At 40.9% G+C, this 14,138-nt stretch overlaps 8 non-coding genes across 8 annotated transcripts; all 8 read right to left on the reverse strand.

The window, feature by feature from the left end:
* Positions 1-5,306: 5,306 nt before the first annotated feature.
* Positions 5,307-5,378, reverse strand: TRNAE-CUC (transfer RNA glutamic acid (anticodon CUC)). The gene has a single exon. It is a non-coding gene; the product is annotated as a tRNA-Glu (tRNA).
* Positions 5,379-6,648: 1,270 nt separating this feature from the next.
* On the reverse strand, positions 6,649-6,720 carry TRNAE-UUC (transfer RNA glutamic acid (anticodon UUC)). The gene has a single exon. It is a non-coding gene; the product is annotated as a tRNA-Glu (tRNA).
* A 364-nt stretch (positions 6,721-7,084) lies between these two features.
* TRNAQ-CUG (transfer RNA glutamine (anticodon CUG)) lies at positions 7,085-7,156 on the reverse strand. The gene has a single exon. It is a non-coding gene; the product is annotated as a tRNA-Gln (tRNA).
* Positions 7,157-8,663: 1,507 nt separating this feature from the next.
* On the reverse strand, positions 8,664-8,735 carry TRNAE-CUC (transfer RNA glutamic acid (anticodon CUC)). The gene has a single exon. It is a non-coding gene; the product is annotated as a tRNA-Glu (tRNA).
* A 1,270-nt stretch (positions 8,736-10,005) lies between these two features.
* TRNAE-UUC (transfer RNA glutamic acid (anticodon UUC)) lies at positions 10,006-10,077 on the reverse strand. The gene has a single exon. It is a non-coding gene; the product is annotated as a tRNA-Glu (tRNA).
* Positions 10,078-10,441: 364 nt separating this feature from the next.
* TRNAQ-CUG (transfer RNA glutamine (anticodon CUG)) lies at positions 10,442-10,513 on the reverse strand. The gene has a single exon. It is a non-coding gene; the product is annotated as a tRNA-Gln (tRNA).
* Positions 10,514-12,029: 1,516 nt separating this feature from the next.
* On the reverse strand, positions 12,030-12,101 carry TRNAE-CUC (transfer RNA glutamic acid (anticodon CUC)). The gene has a single exon. It is a non-coding gene; the product is annotated as a tRNA-Glu (tRNA).
* Positions 12,102-13,809: 1,708 nt separating this feature from the next.
* On the reverse strand, positions 13,810-13,881 carry TRNAQ-CUG (transfer RNA glutamine (anticodon CUG)). The gene has a single exon. It is a non-coding gene; the product is annotated as a tRNA-Gln (tRNA).
* Positions 13,882-14,138: the final 257 nt, after the last annotated feature.

Consider the following 14,138-nt stretch of genomic DNA (forward strand, 5'->3'; position numbering starts at 1 on the left):
CGGGCGAAACGAGGCAGAAGAGCTACAATCAACCTCAGAACTCAACTACTACCAAGCAAAATCCTCACTCCCAGTGCGGCAACTGCACAAAGAATCACTCACAAGGTCTATGCCCGGCAAGAAACGCAATCTGTAGCTACTGCAAACGACAAGGCCATTGGAATATACGATGCAGAAAGAAGCTGAAAGATAGAGCCATGAATAGAACGTCCAGTTCAACCTCACGGAGCACAACATCCGATGAGTTGTCTACGTTCAGCTTCAACCATCTCAAAACTGATGCGCTCAGTCATCATTCCACTCTGGTTACTTCTACTCAACACATTTTGGAACACCAAATCAGTTCGGATAGCTTCATAATAAATCTCCAAATCAATAAGTGTATTGTTAAATGTGAAGTAGATACTGGGTCTGCTGTTACTCTTTTCAACGAGAAGTATTTTGATCAGTTGTTTCCACACTATGTTAAATGTAATTCTAGCCTACGATTACGAGGTGTAAACGAAGGATATGTACGTGTTACAGCACAAACAACCGTCAAACTATACTTAGACAATAGAGATTATACTTTACCTGTCTTTCTCTGTCAGGAGAAACTTTTATATCCATTGATCGGTCGTACGTGGTTGGACATTATTCAACCATCTTGGAGGCGATTATTAGTTACAGCCAGTGTTCTTTCAACTAACACAGTACAAGGTACTATTACTAGCGCTGGTGCCGACGACCTAAGGCGAGAAATTTCTTCTAGATACGAGAAAATCTTTGATGGTGATTTGTCCAAGCCCGTTACACCTTATTTGGTCGATATACCACTAAGATCCAACTCTGCACCGATATTTCGTAGACATTACGAAGTTCCTTACGGTATTCGAGACCGTGTTCAGGATTCTATTCAAAATCTAGTGAAAGTAGGGTTATGGGAACCGGTCGAATATTCTGATTGGGCCTCACCACTTGTCGTTGTTACCAAGAAAGATGGCTCACTTCGTCTCTGCACTGACTTCTCAGGAACTGTGAATAAAATGACTGAAAACGTCAAGTTTCCCATTGCTAGAGTCGAGGATATTTTCTCTAAGTTGACCAGGTGTAAATACTTTACGGTAATTGACCTTCAAATGGCTTACGGACAGTTGGAACTTTCTGAAGCTGCCAAACGCATCACTGTCGTCAACACACCTTGGGGCTTATATAAACCTCACAGACTACCTTTTGGCATAAACATAAGTGGAGATCTGTTTCAAATGGTCCTAGCGAAGATACTAGATGACATTCCCGGAGTTTCCTTCTACTTTGATGACGTCATCATCGGAGGTGAAACTTTGCAAGAATGCTTCACACGCACGTGTGATGTCCTGAATCGTCTGGCCAAACACAATGTCAAAGCGAGCGCCAGCAAAAGCCAATTCCTAACCTCATCTATCGAGTACCTAGGATACAAGATTGACGTCACTGGTATACGGCCGTCAAACAAGAACTTGGAGGCCGTCCTAAATTCTCCACCACCTCAAGACAAATCACAATTACGTTCCTTCATCGGGATGATCAACTTTCATCGAAAGTTTGTACCGAACTTAGCTTCGAAACTTCATTTTTTGCTTTCTTTACTCAAGATAAACCTCTCTTGGAACTGGGACGATAACTGTCAACACGAGTTCGACAACATCATGGCGGAACTTCGACAGGTAAATCCTATTGTACCTTTCGATCCAACAAAGCCAGTTGTACTTATCACTGATGGCTCTCCTTTCGGCTGTGGCGCACAATTGTGTCATCGAGTTGATAGCGGTTTACAGACCATCGCCTGCTCTTCTACCACCTTCAGTGAGACGGAGCGGAGATACTCCCAGGTAGAGAGAGAAGCTCTAGCCATAGTTCACGGAATCAAGCGATTTCACAAATTTTTACTCGGATCCAAGTTCGAGATTGTTACAGACGCACGTGCTGTAAAGTTTATCTTTTCTCCGGATCGAGCCATTTCGAAACATTCATCCAATAGATTGATGAGATGGGCTCTACTTTTATCTTCATACCAATATAATATAATTCATTCCAGCAAGGTAGAAGTAGCTGACATGCTAAGCAGGTTGCCTACGCAAACACGTGACACAATACCAGCTGGAGAAGAAGAACTTCATGCATATTTCGGGTCCATTGAAGACGCTATAACTCCTCTTTCTCGAGACGCAATACAGAACGCCACTTCAGAAGACCCACTGCTCTCATTAGTTGTGTCCTGTGTAGTAAATGGTTGGCCAGATCAACTCGACACGTCTACCGAACGGAAGAAGCTCGCACCTTTCTTCGAAAGAAGAGCTCACCTTACGTACGAGCAGGGAACGCTCATGTGGTCGGGTAGACTTATCATTCCTACAGTTAAACGGAATGAAGTTCTTAGAGCTTTACACGATATATTATATCGGTATGAAGATAAAAGTAGAGCCCATCTCATCAACCTATTGGATGAATGTTTCGAAATGGCTCGATCTGGAGAAAATATAAACTTTACAGCACGTGCGTCTGTAACAATCTCGAACTTGGATCCGAGTAAAAATTTGTGAAATCGCTTGATACCGTGAACTATGGCTAGAGCTTCTCTCTCTACCTGGGAGTATTTCCGCTCCGTCTCACTGAAGGTGGTAGAAGAGAAGGCGATGGTCTGTAGACCGCTATCAACTCGAACGTCATAATCGGAGGTGAAACATTGCAAGAATGCTTCACACGCACGTGTGATGTCCTGAATCGTCTGGCCAAACACAATGTCAAAGCGAGCGCCAGCAAAAGCCAATTCCTAACCTCATCTATCGAATACCTAGGATACAAGATTGACGTCACTGGTATACGGCCGTCAGACAAGAACTTGGAGGCCGTCTTAAATTCTCCACCACCTCAAGACAAATCACAATTACGTTCCTTCATCGGGATGATCAACTTTCATCGAAAGTTTGTACCCAACTTAGCTTCGAAACTTCACTTTTTGCTTTCTTTACTCAAGAAAAACGTCTCTTGGAACTGGGACGATAACTGTCAACACGAGTTCGACAGCATCATGGCGGAACTTCGACAGGTAAATCCTATTGTACCTTTCGACCCAACAAAGCCAGTTGTACTTATCACTGATGGCTCGCCTTTCGGCTGTGGCGCGCAATTGTGTCATCGAGTTGATAGCGGTCTACAGACCATCGCCTGCTCTTCTACCACCTTCAGTGAGACGGAGCGGAAATAATCCCAGGTAGAGAGAGAAGCTCTAGCCATAGTTCACGGTATCAAGCGATTTCACAAATTTTTACTCGGATCCAAGTTCGAGATTGTTACAGACGCACGTGCTGTAAAGTTTATATTTTCTCCAGATCGAGCCATTTCGAAACATTCATCCAATAGGTTGATGAGATGGGCTCTACTTTTATCTTCATACCGATATAATATAATTCATTCCAGCAAGGTAGAAGTAGCTGACATGCTAAGCAGGTTGCCTACGCAAGCACGTGACACAATACCAGCTGGAGAAGAAGAACTTCATGCATACTTCGGGTCCATTGAAGACGCTGTAGCTCCTCTTTCTCGAGACGCAATACAGAACGCCACTTCAGAAGACCCACTGCTCTCATTAGTTGTGTCCTGTGTAGTAAATGGTTGGCCAGATCAACACGACACGTCTACCGAACGGAAGAAGCTCGCACCTTTCTTCGAAAGAAGAGCTCACCTTACGTACGAGCAGGGAACGCTCATGTGGTCGGGTAGACTTATCATTCCCACAGTTAAACGGAATGAAGTTCTTAGAGCTTTACACGATGGACACATAGGTTCAACTCGTATGAAAGAGTTATGTCTATCCAGATTTTGGTGGCCAGGCATGTCAGCAGAGATTACGGATTTTGTAGCGAGCTGCAATACATGCCGAGCTAATGCTCCTAAGGTCCGCAACGGACCCGATTCTTCATGGCCTCTCGCTTCGTACGTGAACGAGAGATGGCATATAGACCACTTTTTCTTTGCAGGGCGTAAGTTCCTACTGATAGTAGACGCCTTCAGCAAGTGGACAGAAGTATGGCCTGTACACACATTGGACACAAAGGAAACGATCCGCTGGCTTATGCAATCTTGCGCCACGCTAGGGATACCAAATACTATCGTATCCGACAACGGCCCAACGTTCACTTCTCTCGAATTTCGTAACTTCTGTCTTAAGAATGGCATCAAACATGTTACTTCACCGCCTTATCACAGCCCTAGCAACGGCTTAGCCGAACGATACGTTCGTACTGTCAAAGCCGCTCTTGTCAAGCTTATAACTGACAAACCCAATCTAAGCACACTTGAACTTGATATGGGGATCGCCAACCTTCTTTTCATCCTTCGGAACACGCGACTGGGTGGAAAAGGAAGCCTACCAGCACTTTCGGTCTTGAAACACCAACCCAGAGTTTGGTGGGAACCAAGCAATGTGCCTCTGTCGAGTGAATCTCCGTTCAAGCCGAGGAAGTCAGCAAAGTTTCGGAATGACTCTTCGTCGAAATATTGTACCTTCGCCATCAACTCAGCAGTTTGGGTTCAATCACCTAAGCACGGTACTCCAAATTTTATCCCAGGAGTTGTCATTCGTCGAATTGGGGATAGTATCCTCTACGAGATATTGTTGGAAGATGGAATCAAACGAGTGGTACATCCCAGGTGGTTGAAGAGACGTGTTTCACGTAACACTGCAGATGACGACGACTTCAACGTTACAATACCAAATAGAAATTCAACAAATCCCGGTGGAACAGTACCAGAACCTACCCCAGGCAGAGCTGGATACCCAAGACCAGGTCCTAGCACACCTCACTCGTCTCCGAGAAGGTCTACCAGGATTCGCCGCCCACCAGATCGATACGGTCATCAGCATACCTGATTTTCTTTTTAATGGGACACCTGGAGGGATGATACGGTCTAGGTATTAAGCGTATGGCTACAAGGCATGGTCTTCACGGCCAGAAGAAGATAAATCATAAGCAGATGTATTCTGTGTATATTCTTGCAATATCATGGTTCAATGTATTTTGTATGTTTCGGACATAACGTCCAGTGAATATTAAATATGTTAATTGTTTACCGTCTGGTTATTAATCCACATTACCAAGTCCTTCACCCCGAACCCTAACAAACACTTTCACCCGTGAAGTTATTCCTGGGTTAATATGAAAAATATTAATTTTTGCAAGTTAAAGGATACGAGACGTTATGTCCTCATTCAAATTCAAGATGTGCGGCTATCTATTTACGTTAGGTAAGTATCCTCCAAGTGACAAAGGATAAAAACGGCATCTTTCCGGCACCGGGAATCGAACCCGGGCCTCCTGGGTGAGAGCCAGGTATCCTAGCCACTAGACCATGCCGGAGGCCACGCACGTTACATTCAACAACCAAAACTATCAGGTTAGATTTCGTCTTTTTAGACCATCTAGTTTGGCAACATTAATCGTATCGACACCTGATTCTACGAATTCTCAGCAGTCTGAGTGGCAACAGGATATTTCACAATTTGGAATTGATTGATTATGAATTCATGTTTCATTGCCAAAGGAACGAAACGGTTACTTTCTTCTTGCTTGTCAGCTTGGATGAACAATTATATTTTCCTATACAAGTTGAAAACATGCGGAAATTAAATTGTGTTTTGTATACGTTCATTACAAATTCGTAAATATCAATCGTCAGTCAAATTACGGTTATCACATTTTCCAAGTTACGCCAGCGTTATTTCATCTCATGTCACTGGATTCACTGACAAAGAAACTACTGTAACTATAAACTCACGAGAGTTAAGAACATTTTAAGTTTGAAATGCACTGTCGCTCAAAGTGAAGCAATCAATTGATTTATGTCGTTCTTAATCAGCACGAATTTAAGCTTTTCGAAATTGGGTACGAAGTAAGGGAAATATGGAAAGCAACGAAAACAAAATCCGCCAAGGTTGTTTTAAATATTCCTAAACATTTAACTGTTATTTGCCAGTTAATTACGTTAGAAATTCCAGAATTACTAACGATATCCAGACTATCCTAAAATCTCGAAAGCCTCTTCTGTAATTCCATGTCTAAAAACAATACATTTCTAGTTAGTGTTAAGTTATAGTTGATCATGTGTCTTGAGAATCGAAGTGACAGCATTGCTTTGTTTCGTAGACAAAGATGGACCAACAACCCTTCATTTGCTGTGAAACACGTGTTCGTAAATATGATTGACATAAAAAGAATTTCCAAGGGGGAATTTATTTAATCTTCAAGAAACATTTTAATACGTAAACTGTTCACATGTTGGAGTGTAACGATTAGATGAGCACTTAATATCAGCAAACACGAGATGGACATCAAATACACCTAGTTGAGTTACCTGCTTATATCTGATAAAGTTGCGAGGAATACTGTAGGATCTAATAAACTATATTGTAGATTTTACGCAGCTCCAAGGTACACATTAAGTCGTAAATCTTGTTAGAGTACTCCTTCCCATCAACCATAAATTGATCAAAACCTACAGGTTGCTAGTGATTTGACAACGTCATCATGCGTGTTACCCCGGTACGAAGAAGGTTAGTTCATGCACATAGATATTGGTTGTTCAAGTCACTCCCATCTTTCTTTCGCTGTGGACGATTTAAAAGAATCTTTCCGACACCGGGAATCGAACCCGGGCCTCCTGGGTGAAAGCCAGGTATCCTAGCCACTAGACCATGCCGGAGATAATTAGGAAATATTTCGTTCTTCCAGACAACCAGGCTCCTTGAATTCCTTTCCAGAATTTAGACTCAAACAAAACAAGTGCCACTTCTCACACACGAGTCAAAACTAAGCGTGTAGAACAATCATTTCCGTAGCTTCCTAGCGTAAATCTGGAATAATTCTAAACATGTTGATCCATTCTACGGAAAACGTGGATGTTGTTTTTGATTTAACCCAAGCTGGTACTCAATAATTTTTCCTTCAAAAAATTTGGCGATCGTCAATTCAAATTCGTCGTCTGGCATCTGCAATGTATATGTTCCTAAATATAAACACCACTGCAGTTGCCAAAATAGAGAAAGTATCCAAAATATCACACGTAAAGGTCCCACCGAGATTTGAACTCGGATCGCTGGATTCAGAGTCCAGAGTGCTAACCGTTACACCATGGAACCAACAGTTTCTCACTTGCAAAACGATCTCCTTACAGGATATGTGCAAAAATCCTTCATGCGAACCTACATAAGAATCAATGTTGCCGCTAATTTGTCTTGCACCAAACACTAAATACATAATTTTTGGTTCCTTGATTGATTCATTTATTTTCTTTTACTTCGTGTCTTGAGCCTTTTGGCTAATTTGCGAGGATGGGGATGAGTGATGAAATAATGAAATTGAATGGACACCCACAAACAAACATGCCCGAGAGGGATTCGAACGGAGGATCCCTGAAGTGGCAGCGCGATGTGATAAGCACTCAGCCACAGAGTCCAGCATAATTTTTTGTCCTTTCAGCACAAATTGAAGCTTTTCGAAATTGGATACGAAGTAAGGGAAATATGAAAAGCAACGAAAACAAAATCCGCCAAGGTTGTTTTAAATATTCCTAAACATTTAACTGTTATTTGCCAGTTAATTACGTTCGAAATTCCAGAATTACTAACGATATCCAGACTATCCCAAAAATCTCGAAAGCCTCTTCTGTAATTCCATGTCAAAAAACAATACATTTCTCGTTAGTGTTAAGTTATAGTTGATCATGTGTCTTGAGAATCGAAGTGACAGCATTGCTTTGATTCGTAGACAAAGATGGACATTTGCTGTGAAACACGTGTTCGTAAATATGATTGACATAAAATGAATTAGGAAGAGGGAATTTTTTTAATCTTCAAGAAACATTTTAATACGTAAACTTTTCACATGTTGGAGTGTAACGATTAGATGAGATACGTGGTCTGTTAGGAAAGTAATGAGACTGGCAACACTGTGCACGCACCGGTGCCCCCACCTTCACACGGCAGGTAGGTGAACGCTTGCAAGTTTCAACTTGCTGCAGTTGCTACACGATTGTTGAGAGCGTCTGACGTGAAGTTGTGTTTGTGAGGTGAATTACGAAAATAGACTGGCAAAGGTTTGACCAAAGTTGTGCCATCAAATTTTGTGTTAAGCTTGGCGAATCCGCTACTGTGACTTATGAAAAGTTCCAAAGGGCTTATGGAGAACATGCACTATCTAGCGCACAAGTGTTGAGATGGCACAAGTCCTTTTTAGAAGGCCGAGAACAAGTGAAAGAAGAACCTCGTGCGGGAAGACATTCAACCTCAAAAACGGATGTCAATGTGGAAAGAGTGAAGTCTCTTGTGCTGTCAGATCGTCGATTAACGGTGAGAATGATCAGTAGTGATTTAAATTTGAACGTGGAATGTTAACACAAGATATGGACATGAGTTCCACGGCCTCCCTTTGCTACCCCTTCCCGACGCCCATGCATTGCAATAGGAACTATGGACGCATTAGGAACACTTTCACCCGTGAAGTTATTCCTGGGTTAATATGAAAAATATTAATTTTTGCAAGTTAAAGGATACGAGACGTTATGTCCTCATTCAAATTCAAGATGTGCGGCTATCTATTTACGTTAGGTAAGTATCCTCCAAGTGACAAAGGATAAAAACTGCATCTTTCCGGCACCGGGAATCGAACCCGGGCCTCCTGGGTGAGAGCCAGGTATCCTAGCCACTAGACCATGCCGGAGGCCACGCACGTTACATTCAACAACCAAAACTATCAGGTTAGATTTCGTCTTTTTAGACCATCTAGTTTGGCAACATTAATCGTATCGACACCTGATTCTACGAATTCTCAGCAGTCTGAGTGGCAACAGGATATTTCACAATTTGGAATTGATTGATTATGAATTCATGTTTCATTGCCAAAGGAACGAAACGGTTACTTTCTTCTTGCTTGTCAGCTTGGATGAACAATTATATTTTCCTATACAAGTTGAAAACATGCGGAAATTGAATTGTGTTTCGTATACGTTCATTACAAATTCGTAAATATCAATCGTCAGTCAAATTACGGTTATCACATTTTCCAAGTTACGCCAGCGTTATTTCATCTCAGGTCACTGGATTCACTGACAAAGAAACTACTGTAACTATAAACTCACGAGAGTTAAGAACATTTTAAGTTTGAAATGCACTGTCGCTCAAAGTGAAGCAATCAATTGATTTATGTCGTTCTTAATCAGCACGAATTTAAGCTTTTCGAAATTGGGTACGAAGTAAGGGAAATATGGAAAGCAACGAAAACAAAATCCGCCAAGGTTGTTTTAAATATTCCTAAACATTTAACTGTTATTTGCCAGTTAATTACGTTAGAAATTCCAGAATTACTAACGATATCCAGACTATCCTAAAATCTCGAAAGCCTCTTCTGTAATTCCATGTCTAAAAACAATACATTTCTAGTTAGTGTTAAGTTATAGTTGATCATGTGTCTTGAGAATCGAAGTGACAGCATTGCTTTGTTTCGTAGACAAAGGTGGACCAACAACCCTTCATTTGCTGTGAAACACGTGTTCGTAAATATGATTGACATAAAAAGGATTTCCAAGGGGGAATTTATTTAATCTTCAAGAAACATTTTAATACGTAAACTGTTCACATGTTGGAGTGTAACGATTAGATGAGCACTTAATATCAGCAAACACGAGATGGACATCAAATACACCTAGTTGAGTTACCTGCTTATATCTGATAAAGTTGCGAGGAATACTGTAGGATCTAATAAACTATATTGTAGATTTTACGCAGCTCCAAGGTACACATTAAGTCGTAAATCTTGTTAGAGTACTCCTTCCCATCAACCATAAATTGATCAAAACCTACAGGTTGCTAGTGATTTGACAACGTCATCATGCGTGTTACCCCGGTACGAAGAAGGTTAGTTCATGCACATAGATATTGGTTGTTCAAGTCACTCCCATCTTTCTTTCGCTGTGGACGATTTAAAAGAATCTTTCCGACACCGGGAATCGAACCCGGGCCTCCTGGGTGAAAGCCAGGTATCCTAGCCACTAGACCATGCCGGAGATAATTAGGAAATATTTCGTTCTTCCAGACAACCAGTCTCCTTGAATTCCTTTCCAGAATTTAGACTCAAACAAAACAAGTGCCACTTCTCACACACGAGTCAAAACTAAGCGTGTAGAACAATCATTTCCGTAGCTTCGTAGCGTAAATCTGGAATAATTCTAAACATGTTGATCCATTCTACGGAAAACGTGGATGTTGTTTTTGATTTAACCCAAGCTGGTACTCAATAATTTTTCCTTCAAAAAATTTGGCGATCGTCAATTCAAATTCGTCGTCTGGCATCTGCAATGTATATGTTCCTAAATATAAACACCACTGCAGTTGCCAAAATAGAGAAAGTATCCAAAATATCACACGTAAAGGTCCCACCGAGATTTGAACTCGGATCGCTGGATTCAGAGTCCAGAGTGCTAACCGTTACACCATGGAACCAACAGTTTCTCACTTGCAAAACGATCTCCTTACAGGATATGTGCAAAAATCCTTCATGCGAACCTACATAAGAATCAATGTTGCCGCTAATTCGTCTTGCACCAAACACTAAATACATAATTTTTGGTTCCTTGATTGATTCATTTATTTTCTTTTACTTCGTGTCTTGAGCCTTTTGGCTAATTTGCGAGGATGGGGATGAGTGATGAAATAATGAAATTGAATGGACACCCACAAACAAACATGCCCGAGAGGGATTCGAACGGAGGATCCCTGAAGTGGCAGCGCGATGTGATAAGCACTCAGCCACAGAGTCCAGCATAATTTTTTGTCCTTTCAGCACAAATTGAAGCTTTTCGAAATTGGATACGAAGTAAGGGAAATATGAAAAGCAACGAAAACAAAATCCGCCAAGGTTGTTTTAAATATTCCTAAACATTTAACTGTTATTTGCCAGTTAATTACGTTCGAAATTCCAGAATTACTAACGATATCCAGACTATCCCAAAAATCTCGAAAGCCTCTTCTGTAATTCCATGTCAAAAAACAATACATTTCTCGTTAGTGTTAAGTTATAGTTGATCATGTGTCTTGAGAATCGAAGTGACAGCATTGCTTTGATTCGTAGACAAAGATGGACATTTGCTGTGAAACACGTGTTCGTAAATATGATTGACATAAAATGAATTAGGAAGAGGGAATTTTTTTAATCTTCAAGAAACATTTTAATACGTAAACTTTTCACATGTTGGAGTGTAACGATTAGATGAGATACGTGGTCTGTTAGGAAAGTAATGAGACTGGCAACACTGTGCACGAACCGGCAACGCTGGTGCCCCCACCTTCACACGGCAGGTAGGTGAACGCTTGCAAGTTTCAACTTGCTGCAGTTGCTACACGATTGTTGAGAGCGTCTGACGTGAAGTTGTGTTTGTGAGGTGAATTACGAAAATAGACTGGCAAAGGTTTGACCAAAGTTGTGCCATCAAATTTTGTGTTAAGCTTGGCGAATCCGCTACTGTGACTTATGAAAAGTTCCAAAGGGCTTATGGAGAACATGCACTATCTAGCGCACAAGTGTTGAGATGGCACAAGTCCTTTTTAGAAGGCCGAGAACAAGTGAAAGAAGAACCTCGTGCGGGAAGACATTCAACCTCAAAAACGGATGTCAATGTGGAAAGAGTGAAGTCTCTTGTGCTGTCAGATCGTCGATTAACGGTGAGAATGATCAGTAGTGATTTAAATTTGAACGTGGAATGTTAACACAAGATATGGACATGAGTTCCACGGCCTCCCTTTGCTACCCCTTCCCGACGCCCATGCATTGCAATAGGAACTATGGACGCATTAGGAACACTTTCACCCGTGAAGTTATTCCTGGGTTAATATGAAAAATATTAATTTTTGCAAGTTAAAGGATACGAGACGTTATGTCCTCATTCAAATTCAAGATGTGCGGCTATCTATTTACGTTAGGTAAGTATCCTCCAAGTGACAAAGGATAAAAACTGCATCTTTCCGGCACCGGGAATCGAACCCGGGCCTCCTGGGTGAGAGCCAGGTATCCTAGCCACTAGACCATGCCGGAGGCCACGCACGTTACATTCAACAACCAAAACTATCAGGTTAGATTTCGTCTTTTTAGACCATCTAGTTTGGCAACATTAATCGTATCGACACCTGATTCTACGAATTCTCAGCAGTCTGAGTGGCAACAGGATATTTCACAATTTGGAATTGATTGATTATGAATTCATGTTTCATTGCCAAAGGAACGAAACGGTTACTTTCTTCTTGCTTGTCAGCTTGGATGAACAATTATATTTTCCTATACAAGTTGAAAACATGCGGAAATTGAATTGTGTTTCGTATACGTTCATTACAAATTCGTAAATATCAATCGTCAGTCAAATTACGGTTATCACATTTTCCAAGTTACGCCAGCGTTATTTCATCTCAGGTCACTGGATTCACTGACAAAGAAACTACTGTAACTATAAACTCACGAGAGTTAAGAACATTTTAAGTTTGAAATGCACTGTCGCTCAAAGTGAAGCAATCAATTGATTTATGTCGTTCTTAATCAGCACGAATTTAAGCTTTTCGAAATTGGGTACGAAGTAAGGGAAATATGAAAAGCAACGAAAACAAAATCCGCCAAGGTTGTTTTAAATATTCCTAAACATTTAACTGTTATTTGCCAGTTAATTACGTTAGAAATTCCAGAATTACTAACGATATCCAGACTATCCTAAAATCTCGAAAGCCTCTTCTGTAATTCCATGTCTAAAAACAATACATTTCTAGTTAGTGTTAAGTTATAGTTGATCATGTGTCTTGAGAATCGAAGTGACAGCATTGCTTTGTTTCGTAGACAAAGGTGGACCAACAACCCTTCATTTGCTGTGAAACACGTGTTCGTAAATATGATTGACATAAAAAGGATTTCCAAGGGGGAATTTATTTAATCTTCAAGAAACATTTTAATACGTAAACTGTTCACATGTTGGAGTGTAACGATTAGATGAGCACTTAATATCAGCAAACACGAGATGGACATCAAATACACCTAGTTGAGTTACCTGCTTATATCTGATAAAGTTGCGAGGAATACTGTAGGATCTAATAAACTATATTGTAGATTTTACGCAGCTCCAAGGTACACATTAAGTCGTAAATCTTGTTAGAGTACTCCTTCCCATCAACCATAAATTGATCAAAACCTACAGGTTGCTAGTGATTTGACAACGTCATCATGCGTGTTACCCCGGTACGAGGAAGGTTAGTTCATGCACATAGATATTGGTTGTTCAAGTCACTCCCATCTTTCTTTCGCTGTGGACGATTTAAAAGAATCTTTCTAAAAATCCGGGAATCGAACCCGGGCCTCCTGGGTGAAAGCCAGGTATCCTAGCCACTAGACCATGCCGGAGATAATTAGGAAATATTTCGTTCTTCCAGACAACCAGTCTCCTTGAATTCCTTTCCAGAATTTAGACTCAAACAAAACAAGTGCCACTTCTCACACACGAGTCAAAACTAAGCGTGTAGAACAATCATTTCCGTAGCTTCGTAGCGTAAATCTGGAATAATTCTAAACATGTTGATCCATTCTACGGAAAACGTGGATGTTGTTTTTGATTTAACCCAAGCTGGTACTCAATAATTTTTCCTTCAAAAAATTTGGCGATCGTCAATTCAAATTCGTCGTCTGGCATCTGCAATGTATATGTTCCTAAATATAAACACCACTGCAGTTGCCAAAATAGAGAAAGTATCCAAAATATCACACGTAAAGGTCCCACCGAGATTTGAACTCGGATCGCTGGATTCAGAGTCCAGAGTGCTAACCGTTACACCATGGAACCAACAGTTTCTCACTTGAAAAACGATCTCCTTACAGGATATGTGCAAAAATCCTTCATGCGAACCTACATAAGAATCAATGTTGCCGCTAATTCGTCTTGCACCAAACACTAAATACATAATTTTTGGTTCCTTGATTGATTCATTTATTTTCTTTTACTTCGTGTCTTGAGCCTTTTGGCTAATTTGCGAGGATGGGGATGAGTGATGAAATAATGAAATTGAATGGACACCCACAAACAAACATGCCAGAGAGGGA

This window comes from Lepisma saccharinum, chromosome 13, assembly GCF_977018435.1.
Source record: "Lepisma saccharinum chromosome 13, izLepSacc3.1, whole genome shotgun sequence".
Classification (NCBI taxonomy): Eukaryota; Metazoa; Arthropoda; class Insecta; order Zygentoma; family Lepismatidae; genus Lepisma; species Lepisma saccharinum.